We start from the raw sequence: 22,787 nt of genomic DNA, 5'->3' as shown, positions 1-22,787 counted from the left end.
CCTCTGCCTTCTACATTACTCTGTCCTCCTACATCTGTCCTCTGCCTTCTACATTACTATGTGCTCCTACATCTGTCCTCTGCCTTCTACATTACTATGTGCTCCTACATCTGTCCTCTGCCTTCTACATTACTATGTGCTCCTACATCTGTCCTCTGCCTTCTACATTACTATGTGCTCCTACATCTGTCCTCTGCCTTCTACATTACTATGTGCTCCTACATCTGTCCTCTGCCTTCTACATTACTATGTCCTCCTACATCTGTCCTCTGCCTTCTACATTACTATGTGCTCCTACATCTGTCCTCTGCCTTCTACATTACTCTGTCCTCCTACATCTGTCCTCTGCCTTCTACATTATTATGTGCTCCTACATCTGTCCTCTGCCTTCTACATTACTATGTCCTCCTACATCTGTCCTCTGCCTTCTACATTACTCTGTCCTCCTACATCTGTCCTCTGCCTTCTACATTACTCTGTCCTCCTACATCTGTCCTCTGCCTTCTACATTACTCTGTCCTCCTACATCTGTCCTCTGCCTTCTACATTACTCTGGCCTCCTTCTAGACCTGTCCTCTGCCTTCTACATTATTATGTGCTCCTACATCTGTCCTCTGCCTTCTACATTATTATGTGCTCCTACATCTGTCCTCTGCCTTCTACATTACTATGTGCTCCTACATCTGTCCTCTGCCTTCTACATTACTCTGTCCTCCTACATCTGTCCTCTGCCTTCTACATTACTATGTGCTCCTACATCTGTCCTCTGCCTTCTACATTATTATGTGCTCCTACATCTGTCCTCTGCCTTCTACATTACTATGTGCTCCTACATCTGTCCTCTGCCTTCTACATTACTCTGTCCTCCTACATCTGTCCTCTGCCTTCTACATTATTATGTGCTCCTACATCTGTCCTCTGCCTTCTACATTACTATGTCCTCCTACATCTGTCCTCTGCCTTCTACATTATTATGTCCTCCTACATCTGTCCTCTGCCTTCTACATTACTATGTGCTCCTACATCTGTCCTCTGCCTTCTACATTACTATGTGCTCCTACATCTGTCCTCTGCCTTCTACATTACTCTGTCCTCCTACATCTGTCCTCTGCCTTCTACATTATTATGTGCTCCTACATCTGTCCTCTGCCTTCTACATTATTATGTGCTCCTACATCTGTCCTCTGCCTTCTACATTACTATGTGCTCCTACATCTGTCCTCTGCCTTCTACATTACTCTGTCCTCCTACATCTGTCCTCTGCCTTCTACATTATTATGTGCTCCTACATCTGTCCTCTGCCTTCTACATTACTCTGTCCTCCTTCTAGACCTGTCTTCTACCTTCTACATTACTCTGTCCTTCTAGACCAGGGTTTCTCAACTCTAGTCCTCAGAACCCACCTACCAGTCATGTTTTCAGGATTTCCTTAGCATTGAGCAGGTGATATAATTAGTGTCCATGCATCAGGACTTACCACAGGTATTTATTCAGTGGGATATTATCAAATCCTGACCGGTAAGTGGGTCCTGTGGACTGGAGTTGAGAAACCCTGTTCTAGACCTTTCCTCTGCCTTCTACATTACTCTGTCCTCCTCCTTCTAGACCTGTCCTCTGCCTTCTACATTACTCTGTCCTCTCCTTCTAGACTTGTCCTCTGCCTTCTACATTACTCTGTCCTTCTCCTTCTGGACCTGTACTCTGCCTTCTACATTACTCTGTCCTCTCCTTCTAGACTTGTCCTCTGCCTTCTACATTACTCTGTCCTCTCCTTCTAGACGTGTCCTCTGCCTTCTACATTACTCTGTCCTCCTCCTCCTGGACCTGTACTCTGCCTTCTACATTACTCTGTACTTCTAGACATGTCCTCTGCCTTCTACACTACTCTGTCCTCCTCCCCCTAGACCTTTCCTTCACCTATTACATTACTCTGCCCTCTTCCTCTTGGACCTGTTCTTCACCTTTTCCATTACTCTGTCCTCCTCCTTCTGGAGCTGTCCTACATCTAGTATATTACTCTACCCTCCTCCTCCTGGACCTATATGGTGCTATAGTAATATTAAGCCATCACAGACTGAGATGACACAACACCTTTAAAATTGCATTTCCTCTTCTCCTGTGACTTGAATATTAACAGAGTCTGTCAGCAGGAAATTCCCTGTTACACCCAGCACCGTGCCCGTAGGGCTAGCTCAGCGGAACCATCTATTGCTTCATTATGGATAACAAGTCCTGTTAATCCATCTGCCAGTGAGCAAGTGCACCGAGGGAAGGTCCAAGCCACTCTGTGCATCCTCGCTCCTTCCCCTTCATTTCTCTTTCTCTCCTTTTATAGATAGGGTCAGGTTCCTGCATAGTCATGTCACTTGGCCCTGTCAGTGGAGAAGATGGGCTGGAAGGGGCAGGAGCAGAGTACAGCTCTTCTTCTTCTCCTCTTCCACTTGATGTCGGCGTTCCTCAGGGCTCAGTCCTAGGTCCTCTACTCTTCTCCCTCTATACAGCCCCCATCGGACAGACTATTAGTAGATTTGGCTTTCGATACCATCTCTATGCTCACGACACCCAACTATACACTTCATCCCCTGACATCACCCCTGCTTTACTCCAAAACACCAGTAATTGTCTGGCAGCTGTCTCTGACATGTCCTCTCTGTATCTAAAACTGAACCTCTCAAAAACTGAACTTCTTGTCTTTCCCCATCTACTAACCCACCTAAACTTGATATTTCAACTTCGGTCTGCAGCACTATCATAACTCCTGTGCAACATGCCCGCTGTCTTGGGGCCACACTTGACTCCGATCTCTCCTTTGTTCCCCATATTAAATCACTTACACGCTCTTGTCGTCTGCACCTCAAGAATATCGCCAGAATCTGCCCTTTTCTTACGGTGGAAACAGCAAAAACTCTTGTTGCCTTGATTCATTCTCGTCTTGACTACTGCAACACATAATTTTTTTGACCTGGAGTGGACCCTTTTAAAAAAATCGCTTTTATTAGTTGAATTTAAAAAAGCATAAATATAGACACCCTATGATAACCGGATATCCAAAACAAATACTAGGACAAGATGTTGCCCAGCTACCACCGTGAATTGGTGAAACAAAAAAGATAAATAGACAGATATGCAAAGATTTCCCGTGGCATTATTGACTTATTGGGCTTGGGGTCGGGTGGAGAATAGGGCACATTGGTGTGGGTATTCGGGATAAATCTTTCCCTATACCCGCCCTACAGTAATCCTCTGCCCAGGGATGAACCCTGATGGTGGGATCACCCTGTCCCCGTGCCTACCCTGTCTAACCCTGTACAACCCTGTACAGTGGGAATTTATTACAGATGATGTCCGATAATTATGTATTTTTTTACCCCGACGCGTTTCCCCACTTCTGGTTCGTCAGGGGTTATAGGATACGAATTATAATAGTTAACATCATGCAGGATGAAATACAATAGATAGTTAGATATAATTATTGTTACTGTGTCCTGATCGATGCCATGATAAGGCAGTCCGTTATGGAGGAACTGTGGATTCCCCAGCTGAGGAAAAATCACCTAGGAAAAAATATTATACAAGAGCCTGCTGTCAATATTATGGCTGCACAGAAATATTCATTATAACTTCCACTTACTGGTGACTTACATATAGATGTCCCCCCTGCTGTTCTGACTGCCGCCTGCCGTGTCTGATGGGGCAGTAAGGCATCCTTGTGCTGGTGCTGTATATAGGGGACTGATTAGAAGGCGCCTTTTTCGGACAGGAGCCGCGTATCCGGTGAGTGGAACGCACACTCCACTACTTCCGGTATCCTGGAACGCACGCTCCGCTACTTCCGGTGTCTTGGAACGCAGGCATCGCTTCCGGTCTGCTGAGACGCAGACGTCATTTCCGGAATAGCGATGCCAGCGGAATAGCGATGCTCCAGTGTGATACCTGTGTGGTTTAGGATAAACCCGTCTATGGCACCTGATTATTCCCCAGTGATTCTTTTGATTATACACTACTGGGCATCTTAGAGGGGCTAAGATATATATGATTATTTATAAATATGGTTATTTATTGGGGTACGATTCCTCTGCTTTTTCTCTATAGGCAGGTTTGATATGCCATATACAAGAAATTGGGTGAAGCAAATTTGATAAGGCAAATCTGGTATGCCAGGTGAGGCAAACCTCTGGGGTCGTTTGTACATAGTCCCCAATAAAGGGCCCTCTAAATTAATATAAACAGCAACACAGTAGCAGGACCAAGTTCATTTTCTGGGTTATAGCTGTTCTGATCAGTAGAAACGTGTGTAAAGTCAGCGTGATTACCCGATCAGACTATATAAAAATTGGTTAGTAGATAATTTAGCTGGGTGGGGCATGATATAGCACAGACCCTTCTGATATCATATATTGGGTACTTCGTGTACCCATGACCAGTTTGAGACCATTATTTATTTATGAGGAATAGAGGTAGGTATCAGAGGGAAGAGATTCCCGAACTCTTCTAACTACGTTCACAGATTCATGAGGTATGAGGAAACTCTACAAAAAGCAATTAAACGTCAAACGTTCATTAAGGCCAACAGGTGCTTGTGAGTGGCATCTGTAGATCCATTCTGCTTCTCTGCACAGAACCTTGTTATCCCAGTCCCCCTTTCTCGGGGACATGGGCACAAGTTCCAATGCAGAGAAGCTGAGTGAGCGAGGGTCTCCTGAGTGGCATTCATGTACATGACTTGCCACCGGTGTGATTCTGTTGTTTCTAATGTCACCTATATGTTCGCCCCACCACTTAACTACGAACATATCGATATCTTTCAACAATTGGTCACCAGGGAATTAAAAACAGTAAAAATGCCCCGTTCACACGGCAGGAATCTGACTAGAGATGAATTCGAGGCCTTGAGGACACTGGAGAAAGACAATTCCATTGTCATCAAGCCCTCGGATAAAGGGGGAAACCTGGTGATAATGAACCATGTCATGTATACAAAGATGTGTATGGATCTCTTGAGGGATAAAAGTGGTTACCAAATTTTACCTAGTGACCCGACAGATACGTATCTTACAGAACTCCAACAAATCCTTGATACAGGACTGGAGCAGAGAGTCATTGGTAAATCAGAGTATCACTTTTTATTATCAAGTCATCCACAGATTGCAACCCTTTATGGACTCCCCAAAGTCCATAAGGGGACGACCCCCTTAAAGGCTCGACCAATAGTATCTGGTGTTAATTCAATCACACAAAACTGTGGTCTCTATCTTGACCAGGTATTGAAAGATTTTGTGGTGTCCCTTGCGTCATACACAAGGGACACCATGGATTTTCTGAAAAAAACCCTGGGGATCGAACCCTCTTGCTTATTAGCCAGCATTGACGTCGAGTCCCTATATAGTAGCATCCCCCACGACAAGGGACTGTTGGCAGTCACCCACTATCTTGGCACAAGAGGTAATCATTTCCAGGAACATAATCATTTTATCCTAACCCTACTTAATTTCATTCTGAGGCACAATTTTTTCTTGTTCAGCGGGCGGTTCTACCACCAGCTCAGGGGGCGGCCATGGGATGCCCATGTGCCCCCACATATGCCAACCTCTTCCTGGGCTGGTGGGAAGACAACATCGTCTTTCCAGGTCACCACACTTGGTGGAATGAGAAGGTGGCCTTCTGGACGAGATATATTGACGACATCTTTTTGCTTTGGAATGGGAGTAGGAGGGAATTTGATGATTTCATCAATGTCTTAAACATCAATGACATAGGCCTTAAGTTCACATCTGAGGTACATGAAGAAAGTATCAACTTCCTAGATGTGACAATACACAAACAAGGCGATAAATTGGTCAGCACAATTTTCAGAAAAACTACGGCAACAAATTCCATTCTACAGAAAAGAGGTATCCCCAGAGGACAATACCTTAGGATTCGCAGAAATTGTTCAGGTATACACGATTTTCACTGCGAATCTAAGAAACTCTACAAAAGACTTAAAGACAGAGGGTATCCAAAAAATACTTTAAGAGATGCTTTTCAGCAAGCCCTAGCAACAGACAGAGAGACCTTACTCATTCCAAAAATACGTGGGGATGGGGCCAGGGGCGAAACGCGTCTTATTTCCACTTTTGACATGGCCAATACTGAGATAAGGACCATTCTCAATAAATACTGGCCAATTTTACAAATGGACACAAGTGTCGCTAAGAATATCTCATCCCACCCAAGCATAACATACCGCAGGGGTCAGAGTCTTAGAGACAGATTGGTCCACAGCTATTATATTCCCCCTTCTCCACCGGGAATGTGGCTTGATCGCCGTCCTATCGGCATGTTCAAATGTGGGACATGTAAAATCTGTCCCTTTATTAACACAGGTAAATCGATCACATGTTCGGCCACCCAAAAGGTATTTACAATCCAGGATTTTATTAATTGTAAAAGCAAAGGGGTAATTTATATTTGTCGTTGCCCCTGTCCCAAGGACTATATTGGAAAGACCCTGAGGGAATTAAGGAAAAGAGTGGGCGAGCATATAGGTGACATTAGAAACAACAGAATCACACCGGTGGCAAGTCATGTACATGAATGCCACTCAGGAGACCCTCGCTCACTCAGCTTCTCTGCATTGGAACTTGTGCCCATGTCCCCGAGAAAGGGGGACTGGGATAACAAGGTTCTGTGCAGAGAAGCAGAATGGATCTACAGATGCCACTCACAAGCACCTGTTGGCCTTAATGAACGTTTGACGTTTAATTGCTTTTTGTAGAGTTTCCTCATACCTCATGAATCTGTGAACGTAGTTAGAAGAGTTCGGGAATCTCTTCCCTCTGATACCTACCTCTATTCCTCATAAATAAATAATGGTCTCAAACTGGTCATGGGTACACGAAGTACCCAATATATGATATCAGAAGGGTCTGTGCTATATCATGCCCCACCCAGCTAAATTATCTACTAACCAATTTTTATATAGTCTGATCGGGTAATCACGCTGACTTTACACACGTTTCTACTGATCAGAACAGCTATAACCCAGAAAATGAACTTGGTCCTGCTACTGTGTTGCTGTTTATATTAATTTAGAGGGCCCTTTATTGGGGACTATGTACAAACGACCCCAGAGGTTTGCCTCACCTGGCATACCAGATTTGCCTTATCAAATTTGCTTCACCCAATTTCTTGTATATGGCATATCAAACCTGCCTATAGAGAAAAAGCAGAGGAATCGTACCCCAATAAATAACCATATTTATAAATAATCATATATATCTTAGCCCCTCTAAGATGCCCAGTAGTGTATAATCAAAAGAATCACTGGGGAATAATCAGGTGCCATAGACGGGTTTATCCTAAACCACACAGGTATCACACTGGAGCATCGCTATTCCGCTGGCATCGCTATTCCGGAAATGACGTCTGCGTCTCAGCAGACCGGAAGCGATGCCTGCGTTCCAAGACACCGGAAGTAGCGGAGCGTGCGTTCCAGGATACCGGAAGTAGTGGAGCGTGCGTTCCACTCACCGGATACGCGGCTCCTGTCCGAAAAAGGCGCCTTCTAATCAGTCCCCTATATACAGCACCAGCACAAGGATGCCTTACTGCCCCATCAGACACGGCAGGCGGCAGTCAGAACAGCAGGGGGGACATCTATATGTAAGTCACCAGTAAGTGGAAGTTATAATGAATATTTCTGTGCAGCCATAATATTGACAGCAGGCTCTTGTATAATATTTTTTCCTAGGTGATTTTTCCTCAGCTGGGGAATCCACAGTTCCTCCATAACGGACTGCCTTATCATGGCATCGATCAGGACACAGTAACAATAATTATATCTAACTATCTATTGTATTTCATCCTGCATGATGTTAACTATTATAATTCGTATCCTATAACCGACCCCCTGACGAACCAGAAGTGGGGAAACGCGTCAGGGTAAAAAATACATAATTATCGGACATCATCTGTAATAAATTCCCACTGTACAGGGTTGTACAGGGTTAGACAGGGTAGGCACGGGGACAGGGTGATCCCACCATCAGGGTTCATCCCTGGGCAGAGGATTACTGTAGGGCGGGTATAGGGAAAGATTTATCCCGAATACCCACACCAATGTGCCCTATTCTCCACCCGACCCCAAGCCCAATAAGTCAATAATGCCACGGGAAATCTTTGCATATCTGTCTATTTATCTTTTTTGTTTCACCAATTCACGCTGGTAGCTGGGCAACATCTTGTCCTAGTATTTGTTTTGGATATCCGGTTATCATAGGGTGTCTATATTTATGCTTTTTTAAATTAAACTAATAAAAGCGATTTTTTTAAAAGGGTCCACTCCAGGTCAAAAACTCACGTATACGGACACTTTAATATATGTAATTCTTTAATATATTTACTGCAACGCATTACTAACCGGTCTCCCTCTCACTAAACTCTCCCCCCTTCAGTCTGTCCTAAATGGTGTAGCCAGGCTCATCTATCCATCCACCGGCTACATTGATGCTACTAGTCTGTGCCAGTCACTTCACTGGTTGCCCATCCACCATAGAATACAGTTCAAACTTCTCACCCACAAAGCTCTCCACAGTGCTACACCTCCATATATCTCCTCCCTCATCTCTGTCTACCACCCTACTCGTGCTCTCCACAGTGCTGCACCCCCTACATCTCCTCCTCATCTGCATCTACCACCCTACTCGTGCTCTCCACAGTGCTGCACCTCCATACATCTCCTCCTCATCTGCATCTACCACCATACTCGTGCTCTCCACTGTGTTGCACCCCCTACATCTCCTCCTCATCTGCATCTGCCACCATACTCGTGCTCTCCACAGTGCTGCAACTCCATACATCTCCTCCCTCATCTCTGTCTACCACCCTACCCATGCTCTCCACAGTGCTGCACCTCCTACATCTCCTCCTCATCTCTGTCTACCATCCTACTTGTGCTCTCCACAGTGCTGCACCCCCTACATCTCCTCCTCATCTCTGTCTACCATCCTACTTGTGCTCTCCACAGTGCTGCACCTCCATACATCTCCTCCCTCATCTCCATCTACCACCCTACTCGTGCTCTCCACAGTGCTGCACCTCCATACATCTCCTCCCTCATCTCCATCTACCACCCTACTCGTGCTCTCCACAGTGCTGCACCCCCTACATCTCCTCCTCATCTCTGTCTACCATCCTACCTGTACTCTCCACAGTGCTGCACCCCCTACATCTCTTCCTCATCTCTGTCTACCATCCTACCTGTGCTCTCCACAGTGCTGCACCCCCTACATCTCTTCCTCATCTCTGTCTACCATCCTACCTGTGCTCTCCACAGTGCTGCACCTCCTACATCTCCTCCTCATCTCTGTCTACCATCCTACCTGTGCTCTCCACAGTGCTGCACCCCCTACATCTCTTCCTCATCTCTGTCTACCATCCTACTTGTGCTCTCCACAGTTCTGCACCCCTACATCTCCTCCTCATCTCTGTCTACCATCCTACCTGTGCTCTCCACAGTGCTGCACCCCTACATCTCCTCCTCATCTCTGTCTACCATCCTACCTGTACTCTCCACAGTGCTGCACCCCCTACATCTCCTCCTCATCTCTGTCTACCATCCTACCTGTACTCTCCACAGTGCTGCACCCCCTACATCTCCTCCTCATCTCTGTCTACCATCCTACCTGTACTCTCCACAGTGCTGCACCTCCTACATCTCCTCCTCATCTCTGTCTACCATCCATCTACCTGTGCTCTCCACAGTGCTGCACCCCTACATCTCCTCCTCATCTCTGTCTACCATCCTACCTGTACTCTCCACAGTGCTGCACCCCCTACATCTCCTCCTCATCTCTGTCTACCATCCTACCTGTACTCTCCACAGTGCTGCACCCCCTACATCTCCTCCTCATCTCTGTCTACCATCCTACCTGTACTCTCCACAGTGCTGCACCTCCTACATCTCCTCCTCATCTCTGTCTACCATCCTACCTGTGCTCTCCACAGTGCTGCATCCCCTACATCTCCTCCTCATCTCTGTCTACCATCCTACCTGGTCTCTCCACAGTGCTGCACCCCCTACATCTCCTCCTCATCTCTGTCTACCACCCTACTCGTGCTCTCCACAGTGCTGCACCCCCTACATCTCCTCCTCATCTCTGTCTACCATCCTACCTGTGCTCTCCACAGTGCTGCACCCCCTACATCTTTTCCTCATCTCTGTCTACCATCCTACCTGTGCTCTCCACAGTGCTGCACCTCCATACATCTCCTCCCTCATCTCCATCTACCATCCTACATGTGCTCTCCACAGTGCTGCACCTCCTATATCTCCTCCTCATCTCTGTCTACCATCCTACCTGTGCTCTCCACAGTGCTGCATCCCCTACATCTCCTCCTCATCTCTGTCTACCATCCTACCTGGTCTCTCCACAGTGCTGCACCCCTACATCTCCTCCTCATCTCTGTTTACCACCCTACTTGTGCTCTCCACAGTGCTGCACCTCCATACATCTCCTCCCTCATCTCCATCTACCATCCTACCTGTACTCTCCACAGTGCTGCACCCCCTACATCTCCTCCCTCATCTCTGTCTACCATCCTACCTGTACTCTCCACAGTGCTGCACCCCCTACATCTCCTCCCTCATCTTTGTCTACCACCATACTCGTGCTCTTCACAGTGCTGCACCCCCTACATCTCCTCCTCATCTCTGTCTACCATCCTACCTGTACTCTCCACAGTGCTGCACCCCCTACATCTCCTCCTCATCTCTGTCTACCATCCTACCTGTGCTCTCCACAGTGCTGCACCCCCTACATCTCCTCCTCATCTCTGTCTACCACCCTACTTGTGCTCTCCACAGTGCTGCACCTCCATACATCTCCTCCCTCATCTCCATCTACCATCCTACCTGTACTCTCCACAGTGCTGCACCCCCTACATCTCCTCCCTCATCTCTGTCTACCATCCTACCTGTACTCTCCACAGTGCTGCACCCCTACATCTCCTCCTCATCTTTGTCTACCACCATACTCGTGCTCTTCACAGTGCTGCACCTCCTACATCTCCTCCTCATCTCTGTCTACCATCCTACCTATGCTCTCCACAGTGCTGCACCCCCTACATCTCCTCCTCATCTCTGTCTACCATCCTACCTGTACTCTCCACAGTGCTGCACCTCCTACATCTCCTCCTCATCTCTGTCTACCATCCTACCCGTGCTCTCCACAGTGCTGCTTCTCCTACATCTCCTTATCTCTGTCTACCATCCTACCTGTACTCTCCACAGTGCTGCACCCCCTACATCTCCTCCTCATCTCTGTCTACCATCCTACCTGTGCTCTCCACAGTGCTGCACCTCCTACATCTCCTCCTCATCTCTGTCTACCATCCTACCTGTACTCTCCACAGTGCTGCACCTCTACATCTCCTCCTCATCTCTGTCTACCATCCTACCTGTACTCTCCACAGTGCTGCACCTCCTACATCTCCTCCTCATCTCTGTCTACCATCCTACCTGTGTTCTCCACAGTGCTGCACCCCCTACATCTCCTCCTCATCTCTGTCTACCATCCTACCCGTGCTCTCCACAGTGCTGCACCCCCTACATCTCCTCCTCATCTCTGTCTACCATCCTACCTGTACTCTCCACAGTGCTGCACCTCCTACATCTCCTCCTCATCTCTGTCTACCATCCTACCTGTGCTCTCCACAGTGCTGCACCTCCTACATCTCCTCCTCATCTCTGTCTACCATCCTACCTGTGCTCTCCACAGTGCTGCACCCCCTACATCTCCTCCTCATCTCTGTCTACCATCCTACCTGTACTCTCCACAGTGCTGCACCTCCTACATCTCCTCCTCATCTCTGTCTACCATCCTACCTGTGCTCTCCACAGTGCTGCACCTCCTACATCTCCTCCTCATCTCTGTCTACCATCCTACCTGTACTCTCCACAGTGCTGCACCCCCTACATCTCCTCCTCATCTCTGTCTACCATCCTACCTGTACTCTCCACAGTGCTGCACTCCTACATCTCCTCCTCATCTCTGTCTACCATCCTACCTGTGCTCTCCACATTGCTGCATAGAAACATAGAAACATAGAATGTGTCGGCAGATAAGAACCATTTGGCCCATCTAGTCTGCCCAATATACTGAATACTATGGATAGCCCCCGGCCCTATCTTATATGAAGGATGGCCTTATGCCTATCCCATGCATGCTTAAACCCCTTCACTGTATTTGCAGCTACCACTTCTGCAGGAAGGCTATTCCATGCATCCACTACTCTCTCAGTAAAGTAATACTTCCTTATATTACTTTTAAACCTTTGCCCCTCTAATTTAAAACTGTGTCCTCTTGTGGTAGTTTTTCTTCTTTTAAATATGCTCTCCTCCTTTACCGAGTTGATTCCCTTTATGTATTTAGCAGTTTCTCTCATCTCCCCTCTGTCTCTTCTTTCTTCCAAGCTATACATGTTAAGGTCCTTTAACCTTTCCTGGTAAGTTTTATCCTGCAATCCATGGACTAGTTTAGTAGCTCTTCTCTGAACTCTCTCTAGAGTATCTATATCCTTCTGGAGATATGGCCTCCAGTACTGCGCACAATACTCCAAGTGAGGTCTCACCAGTGTTCTGTACAGCGGCATAAGCACTTCACTCTTTCTACTGCTTATACCTCTCCCTATACATCCAAGCATTCTGCTGGCATTTCGTGCTGCTCTATTACATTGTCTTCCCACCTTTAAGTCTTCTGAAATAATTACTCCTAAATCCCTTTCTTCAGATACTGAGGTCAGGACTGTGTCAAATATTCTATATTCTGCCCTTGGGTTTTTACGCCCCAGGTGCATTATCTTGCACTTATCCACATTAAATTTCAGTTTCCAGAGTTCTGACCATTCTTCTAGTTTTCCTAAATCCTTTTCCATTTGGCGTTTCCCTCCAGGAACATCAACCCTGTTACATATCTTTGTGTCATCAGCAAAAAGACAAACCTTACCAGCGAGGCCTTTTGCAATATCACTTATGAAGATATTAAACAAAATTGGTCCCAGTACAGATCCCTGTGGAACCCCACTGGTAACATGACCTTGTTTTGAATGTTCTCCATTGACTACAACCCTCTGCTGTCTGTCACTCAGCCACTGCCTAATCCACTCAACAATATGGGAGTCCATGCTCAATGACTGCAGTTTATTGATAAGTCTTCTATGTGGGACAGTGTCAAAAGCCTTACTAAAATCTAGATATGCGATGTCTACTGCACCTCCACCGTCTATTATTTTAGTCACCCAGTCAAAAAAAATCTATAAGATTTGTTTGACATGATCTCCCTGTAGAAAACCCATGTTGTTTTTCATCTTGCAATCCATGGGATTTTAGATGTTCCACAATCCTATCCTTTAATAGGGTTTCCATTAATTTGCCTACTATTGATGTCAGACTCACTGGTCTATAGTTGCTCGATTCCTCCCTACTACCTTTCTTGTGAATGGGCACGACATTTGCCAATTTCCAATCTTCCGGGACGACTCCTGTTACTAATACAGCACCTCCATACATCTCCCCCCTCATCTCCATCTACCACCCTACTCGTGCTCTCCGCTCTGTTAGCGACCTAAGATTAATATCCTCCATAATTCGTACCTCTCACTCCCGTCTTCAGGACTTTTCTGTAGCTGCACCTACTCTCTGGAATACTCTGACCCGGAATACTAGGTCAATCCACAACTTCACCTTCAAAGGTGCCTTAAAAACACATCCTAAACTGACTATTCCCCAACTAACCCCCCCCAACTCGAAGCAGATCGGCCGGCACCACTCCTGTCATTTCAATAATGGCTCAAATCCTACTTATCACAATCAACTACCTTATGTGTCACCCCAGTTCCTCATAGATTGTAAGCTCTTGCGAGCAGGGCCCTGACTCCTAGTGTTTCAGCTGCATATTATCCAGTTATTTCTGTTTTGTATATGAACCCTATGAACTTGTAAAGCGCTGCGGAATATTGTGGCGCTATATAAATAAATTGTATTATTATTACTGAGTGATGGGAGGAGCACAGGATGAGGAGCATAGTACAGAGTGATGGGAGGAGCACAGGATGAGGAGCAGAGTACAGAGTGATGGGAGGAGCACAGGTTGAGAAGCAGAGTACAGAGTGATGGGAGGAGCACAGGATGAGAAGCAGAGTACAGAGTGATGGGAAGAGCACAGGATGGGGAGGAGAGTACAGAGTGATGGGAGGAGCACAGGATGAGAAGCAGAGTACAGAGTGATGGGAAGAGCACAGGATGGGGAGGAGAGTACAGAGTGATGGGAGGAGCACAGGATGAGGAGCAGAGTACAGAGTGATGGGAGGAGCACAGGATGGGGAGCATAGTACAGAGTGAAGGAAGGAGCACAGGATGGGGAGCAGAGTACAGAGTGATGGGAGGAGCACAGGATAAGAAGCAGAGTACAGAGTGATGGGAAGAGCACAGGATGGGGAGGAGAGTACAGAGTGATGGGAGGAGCACAGGATGAGGAGCAGAGTACAGAGTGATGGGAGGAGCACAGGATGGGGAGCATAGTACAGAGTGAAGGAAGGAGCACAGGATGGGGAGCAGAGTACAGAGTGATGGGAGGAGCACAGGATGAGGAGCAGAGTACAGAGTGATGGGAGGAGCACAGGATGAGGAGCAAAGTACAGAGTGAAGGGAGGAGCACAGGATGAGGAGCAGAGTACAGAGTGATGGGAGGAGCACAGGATGAGGAGCACAGGATGAGGAGCAGAGTACAGAGTGAAGGGAGGAGCACAGGATGAGGAGCAGAGTACATAGTGATGGGAGGAGCACAGGATGAGGAGCAGAGTACAGAGTGATGGGAGGAGCACAGGATGAGGAGCAGAGTATAGAGTGAAGGGAGGAGCACAGGATGCGGAGCTGAGTACAGAGTGATGGGAGGAGCACAGGATGATGAGCAGAGTACAGAGTGATGGGAGGAGCACAGGATGAGGAGCAGAGTACAGAGTGATGGGAGGAGCACAGGATGCGGAGCAGAGTACAGAGTGATGGGAGGAGCACAGGATGAGGAGCAGAGTACAGAGTGATGGGAGGAGCACAAGATGAGGAGCAGAGTACAGAGTGATGGGAGGAGCACAGGATGAGGAGCAGAGTACAGAGTGATGGGAGGAGCACAGGATGAGGAGCAGAGTACAGAGTGATGGGAGGAGCACAGGATGAGGAGCAGAGTACAGAGTGATGGGAGGAGCACATGATGGGGAGCACAGGATGAGGAGCAGAGTACAGAGTGAAGGGAGGAGCACAGGATGAGGAGCAGAGTACTGAGTGATGGGAGGAGCACAGGATGAGGAGCAGAGTACAGAGTGATGGGAGGAGCACAGGATGAGGAGCAGAGTACAGAGTGAAGGGAGGAGAACAGGATGCGGAGCAGAGTACAGAGTGATGGGAGGAGCACAGGATGAGGAGCAGAGTACAGAGTGATGTGAGGAGCAGAGTACTGAGTGATGGGAGAAGCACAGGATGAGGAGCAGAGTACTGAGTGATGGGAGGAGCACAGGATGGGGAGCAGAGTACAGAGTGATGGGAGGAGCACAAGATGGGGAGCACAGAATGAGGAGCAGAGTACAGAGTGATGGGAGGAGCACAGGATGTTGAGCAGAGTACAGAGTGATGGGAGGAGCACAGGATGAGGAGCAGAGTACAGAGTGATGGGAGGAGCACAGGATGAGGAGCAGAGTACAGAGTGATGGGAGGAGCACAGGATGAGGAGCAGAGTACAGAGTGAAGGGAGGAGCACAGGATGAGGAGCAGAGTACAGAGTGAAGGGAGGAGCACAGGATGAGGAGCAGAGTACAGAGTGATGGGAGGAGCACAGGATGGGGAGCAGAGTACAGAGTGATGGGAGGAGCACAGGATGAGGAGCAGAGTACTGAGTGATCGGAGGAGCACAGGATAAGGAGCAGAGTACAGAGTGATGGGAGGAGCACATGATGAGGAGCAGAGTACAGAGTGATGGGAGGAGCACAAGATGAGGAGCAGAGTACTGAGTGAAGGGAGGAGCACAGGATGTTGAGCAGAGTACAGAGTGATGGGAGGAGCACAGGATGAGGAGTAGAGTATAGAGTGAAGGGAGGAGCACAGGATGAGGAGCAGAGTACAGAGTGATGGGAGGAGCACAGGATGAGGAGCAGAGTACAGAGTGATGGGAGGAGCACAGGATGGGGAGCACAGTATGAGGAGCAGAGTACAGAGTGAAGGGAGGAGCACAGGATGAGGATCAGAGTACTGAGTGATGGGAGGAGCACAGGATGAGGAGCAGAGTACAGAGTGATGGGAGGAGCACAGGATGAGGAGCAGAGTACAGAGTGATGGGAGGAGCACAGGATGAGGAACAGAGTACAGAGTGATGGGAGGAGCACAGGATGGGGAGCACAGTATGAGGAGCAGAGTACAGAGTGAAGGGAGGAGCACAGGATGAGGAGCAGAGTACTGAGTGATGGGAGGAGCACAGGATGAGGAGCAGAGTACAGAGTGATGGGAGGAGCACAGGATGAGGAGCAGAGTACAGAGTGATGGGAGGAGCACAGGATGAGGAGCAGAGTACAGTGATGGGAGGAGCACAGGATGAGGAGCAGAGTACAGAGTGATGGGAGGAACACAGGATGGGGAGCAGAGTACAGAGTGATGGGAGGAGCACAGGATGAGGAGCAGAGTACAGTGATGGGAGGAGCACAGGATGAGGAGCAGAGTACAGAGTGATGGGAGGAACACAGGATGAGGAGCAGAGTACAGAGTGATGGGAGGAGCACAGGATGAGGAGCAGAGTACTGAGTGATGGGAGGAGCACAGGATGAGGAGCAGAGTACAGTGATGGGAGGAGCACAGGATGAGGAGCAGAGTACAGAGTGATGGGAGGAGCACAAGATGTCACATATTAACTTTTTAAAAGAAGAAAAACTACCACAAGAGGACACAGTTTTAAATTAGAGGGGCAAAGGTTTAAAAGTAATATAAGGAAGTATTACTTTACTGAGAGAGTAGTGGATGCATGGAATAGCCTTCCTGCAGAAGTGGTAGCTGCAAATACAGTGAAGGAGTTTAAGCATGCATGGGATAGGCATAAGGCTATCCTTCATATAAGATAGGGCCAGGGACTATTCATAGGATTCAGATATATTGGGCAGACTAGATGGGCCAAATGGTTCTTATCTGCCGACACATTCTATGTTTCTATGTTTCTATGAGGAGCAGAGTACAGAGTGATGGGAGGAGCACAGGATGAGGAGCAGAGTACAGAGTGATGGGAGGAGCACAGGATGAGGAGCAGAGTACAGAGTCATGGGAGGAGCACAAGATGAGGAGCAGAGTACAGAGTCATGGGAGGAGCACAGGATGAGGAGCAGAGTAAATAGTGATGGGAGGAGCACAGGATGAGGAGCAGAGTACAGAGTGATGGGAGGAGCACAGGATGAGGAGCAGAGTACAGAGTGATGGGAGGAGCACAGGATGAGGAGCAGATTACAGAGTGATGGGAGGAGCACAGGATGAGGAGCAGAGTACAGAGTGATGGGAGGAGCACAGGATGAGGAGCAGAGTACAGAGTGATGGGAGGAGCACAGGATGAGGAGCAGAGTACAGAGTGATGGGAGGAGCACAGGATGAGGAGCAGAGTACAGAGTGATGGGAGGAGCACAGGATGCGGAGCAGAGTACAGAGTGATGGGAGGAGCACAGGATGAGGAGCAGAGTACAGAGTGATGGGAGGAGCACAGGATGAGGAGCAGAGTACAGAGTGATGGGAGGAGCACAGGATGAGGAGCAGAGTACTGAGTGATAGGAGGAGCACAGGATGAGGAGCAGAGTACAGAGTGATGGGAGGAGCACAGGATGAGAAGCAGAGTACTGAGTGATGGGAGGAGCACAGGAAGAGGAGCAGAGTACAGAGTGAAGGGAGGAGCACAGGATGAGGAGCAGAGTACAGAGTGAAGGGAGGAGCACAGGATGAGGAGCAGAGTACAGAGTGATGGGAGGAGCACAGGATGAGGAGCAGAGTACAGAGTGATGGGAGGAGCACAGGATGAGGAGCAGAGTACAGAGTGATGGGAGGAACACAGGATGGGGAGCAGAGTACAGAGTGATGGGAGGAACACAGGATGAGGAGCAGAGTACAGAGTGATGGGAGGAGCACAGGATGAGGAGCAGAGTACAGAGTGATGGGAGGAGCACAGGATGCGGAGCAGAGTACAGAGTGATGGGAGGAGCACAGGATGAGGAGCAGAGTACAGAGTGATGGGAGGAGCACAGGATGAGGAGCAGAGTACAGAGTGATGGGAGGAGCACAGGATGAGGAGCAGAGTACTGAGTGATAGGAGGAGCACAGGATGAGGAGCAGAGTACAGAGTGATGGGAGGAGCACAGGATGAGAAGCAGAGTACTGAGTGATGGGAGGAGCACAGGAAGAGGAGCAGAGTACAGAGTGAAGGGAGGAGCACAGGATGAGGAGCAGAGTACAGAGTGAAGGGAGGAGCACATGATGAGGAGCAGAGTACAGAGTGATGGGAGGAGCACAGGATGAGGAGCAGAGTACAGAGTGATGGGAGGAGCACAGGATGAGGAGCAGAGTACAGAGTGATGGGAGGAGCACAGGATGAGGAGCAGAGTACTGAGTGATAGGAGGAGCACAGGATGAGGAGCAGAGTACAGAGTGATGGGAGGAGCACAGGATGAGAAGCAGAGTACTGAGTGATGGGAGGAGCACAGGAAGAGGAGCAGAGTACAGAGTGAAGGGAGGAGCACAGGATGAGGAGCAGAGTACAGAGTGAAGGGAGGAGCACATGATGAGGAGCAGAGTACAGAGTGATGGGAGGAGCACAGGATGAGGAGCAGAGTACAGAGTGATGGGAGGAGCACAGGATGAGGAGCAGAGTACAGAGTGAAGGGAGGAGCACAGGATGAGGAGCAGAGTACAGAGTGAAGGGAGGAGCACATGATGAGGAGCAGAGTACAGAGTGATGGGAGGAGCACAGGATGAGGAGCAGAGTACAGAGTGATGGGAGGAGCACAGGATGAGGAGCAGAGTACAGTGATGGGAGGAGCACAGGATGAGGAGCAGAGTACAGAGTGATGGGAGGAGCACAGGATGAGGAGCAGAGTACAGAGTGATGGGAGGAGCACAGGATGAGGAGCAGAGTACAGAGTGATGGGAGGAGCACAGGATGAGGAGCAGAGTACAGAGTGATGGGAGGAGCACAGGATGAGGAGCAGAGTACAGTGATGGGAGGAGCACAGGATGAGGAGCAGAGTTCTGAGTGATGGGAGGAGCACAGGATGAGGAGCAGAGTACAGAGTTAAGGGAGGAGCCAATGTTAGAGGGAGGAGCATATAATGAGAGAAGCATAGACTGTAGAGATTCAGAAGCAGAGGGTGAAGAGAGGAAAGAACAGAGGATGGAAGAGGAGCGCAGGGTGTGGAGAGGGGCGAGGTTTAGAGGAGTAGGAGATGAGGACATATTAACTGTCACAGCAGGGGGTAAAGCAGCCGCTCTCCATAATCCCAGAGATCATGTGATCTGTCATGTGACCACTGGTTGGCAGTGAGCTGTATTAGTGGTGGGGCTCCTCTGTCTTCTCTATGGGTCTGGGTGGTGTCCAGCAGGGATCTCTGTGGGAGGTTCTGGACTCGGGGATTTCTGCCCTTATTATTAGTATTTCTATTATTATAGGATATAATGGTACAACAACACCCATGAAGCAACACGTTTCCCCTCCTCATTATACACCACATTGCTCAAACTTCCCGATACTTTCCTTCACTGGTTTCATTTCTGCTTTTTTCTCTGGCCCGTTTCATGAGTGGGGTCTGTGAGCTCGGATCCCAGCGCTGCTTCAGAGTGGGTCCAAAGCACAGGTTGTCCTCCTGGTTCTGGCTGACAAATAGGGACTGTGTGAACGTGGCCTTACCCTGAAGCGGGCTGCGCTGCTGGAGCCGGGTGTCTCCTTATCTGTCACAGCCGGCGGCGGCGGCCTGTGGGGAACGTTATCAGTACATGCAGGAGGCATCACCAGGAGATCATTGGAAAGTCTCAGCACTTACCAGGATCACCCCCAGTATCTGCAGAAGACAACTACTACCCCCATCAGATTCAAGAATAGAGTATAGGGACGCCATAAAAGACCCCATCTATAGGGGAAGGGACACGGACAGCAGGGAAATAGAAGTGTTATGTCAGCAGACGACCCTATAAAGCTCAATCATGAGATTACCCCCCAAAATAGAGATAGATGTCCCCCTGAAACCAGAGCCCCCTGTAATATAATGCCACACACCTGATACTACAGGAACATCTATTACTGCTGACAACCTGCCTGTATATCCTGTCTGAGAGGTAGTCACAGCCCCGCCCCCTGCTGATGACATCACTGATATAATGACATGTAATCAGACATGAGATTCCACACACCTTATACTACAGGAACATCTATTACTGCTGACAACCTGTCTGTATATCCTGTCTGAGAGGTAGTCACAGCCCCGCCCCCTGCTGATGACATCACTGATATAATGACATGTAATCAGACATGAGATCACACACCTTATACTACAGGAACATCTATTACTGCTGACAACCTGTCTGTATATCCTGTCTGAGAGGTAGTCACAGCCCCGCCCCCTGCTGATGACATCACTGATATAATGACATGTGATCAGACATGAGATCACACACCTTATACTACAGGAACATCTATTACTGCTGACAACCTGCCTGTATATCCTGTCTGAGGGGTAGTCACAGCCCCGCCTCCTGCTGATGACATCACTGATATAATGACATGTGATCAGACATGAGATCACACACCTTATACTACAGGAACATCTATTACTGCTGACAACCTGCCTGTATATCCTGTCTGAGAGGTAGTCACAGCCCCGCCCCCTGCTGATGACATCACTGATATAATGACATGTGATCAGACATGAGATCACACACCTTATACTACAGGAACATCTATTACTGCTGACAACCTGCCTGTATATCCTGTCTGAGAGGTAGTCACAGCCCCGCCCCCTGCTGATGACATCACTGATATAATGACATGTGATCAGACATGAGATCACACACCTTATACTACAGGAACATCTATTACTGCTGACAACCTGCCTGTATATCCTGTCTGAGAGGTAGTCACAGCCCCGCCCCCTGCTGATGACATCACTGATATAATGACATGTGATCAGACATGAGATCACACACCTTATACTACAGGAACATCTATTACTGCTGACAACCTGCCTGTATATCCTGTCTGAGAGGTAGTCACAGCCACGCCCCCTGCTGATGACATCACTGATATAATGACATGTGATCAGACATGAGATCACACACCTTATACTACAGGAACATCTATTACTGCTGACAACCTGCCTGTATATCCTGTCTGAGAGGTAGTCACAGCCCCGCCCCCTGCTGATGACATCACTGATATACTGACATGTGATCAGACATGAGATCCTCACACCTTATACTACAGGAACATCTATTACTGCTGACAACCTGCCTGTATATCCTGTCTGAGAGGTTGTCACAGCCCCGCCCCCTGCTGATGACATCACTGATATACTGACATGTGATCAGACATGAGATCACACACCTTATACTACAGGAACATCTATTACTGCTGACAACCTGCCTGTATATCCTGTCTGAGAGATAGTCACAGCCCCGCCCCCTGCTGATGACATCACTGATATAATGACATGTGATCAGACATGAAATCACACACCTTATACTACAGGAACATCTATTACTGCTGACAACCTGCCTGTATATCCTGTCTGAGAGGTAGTCACAGCCCCGCCCCCTGCTGATGACATCACTGATATAATGACATGTGATCAGACATGAGATCACACACCTTATACTACAGGAACATCTATTACTGCTGACAACCTGCCTGTATATCCTGTCTGAGAGGTAGTCACAGCCCCGCCCCCTGCTGATGACATCACTGATATAATGACATGTGATCAGACATGAGATCACACACCTTATACTACAGGAACATCTATTACTGCTGACATCCTGCCTGTATATCATGTGTGAGAGGTTGTCACAGCCCCGCCCCCTGCTGATGACATCACTGATATAATGACATGTGATCAGACATGAGATCACACACCTTATACTACAGGAACATCTATTACTGCTGACAACCTGCCTGTATATCCTGTGTGAGAGGTAGTCACAGCCCCGCCCCCTGCTGATGACATCACTGATATACTGACATGTGATCAGACATGAGATCACACACCTTATACTACAGGAACATCTATTACTGCTGACAACCTGCCTGTATATCCTGTCTGAGAGGTAGTCACAGCCCCGCCCCCTGCTGATGACATCACTGATATAATGACATGTGATCAGACATGAGATCACACACCTTATACTACAGGAACATCTATTACTGCTGACAACCTGCCTGTATATCCTGTCTGAGGGGTTGTCACAGCCCCGCCCCCTGCTGATGACATCACTGATATAATGACATGTGATCAGACATGAGATCACACACCTTATACTACAGGAACATCTATTACTGCTGACAACCTGCCTGTATATCCTGTCTGAGAGGTAGTCACAGCCCCGCCCCCTGCTGATGACATCACTGATATAATGACATGTGATCAGACATGAGATCACACACCTTATACTACAGGAACATCTATTACTGCTGACAACCTGCCTGTATATCCTGTCTGAGAGGTAGTCACAGCCCCGCCCCCTGCTGATGACATCA

The 22,787-nt window shown here is 48.3% G+C and overlaps 1 protein-coding gene and 1 long non-coding RNA gene across 2 annotated transcripts in view; both read left to right on the top strand.

Moving 5' to 3' along the window:
* TRIM45 (tripartite motif containing 45) overlaps positions 1 to 22,787 on the top strand; it is a 42,654-nt gene that overhangs the window by 5,723 nt on the left and 14,144 nt on the right. The window lies entirely within an intron of this gene.
* LOC120994315 lies at positions 16,863 to 17,382 on the top strand. Its single transcript, XR_005777387.1, has 3 exons — positions 16,863 to 16,917; positions 16,979 to 16,988; positions 17,237 to 17,382. It is a non-coding gene; the product is annotated as an uncharacterized LOC120994315 (long non-coding RNA).

This window comes from Bufo bufo, chromosome 3 (assembly GCF_905171765.1).
Source record: "Bufo bufo chromosome 3, aBufBuf1.1, whole genome shotgun sequence".
NCBI lineage: Eukaryota > Metazoa > Chordata > Amphibia > Anura > Bufonidae > Bufo > Bufo bufo.
Note: the sequence above shows the minus strand (reverse complement) of the source record. Positions and strands in the feature narration are given on the sequence as shown.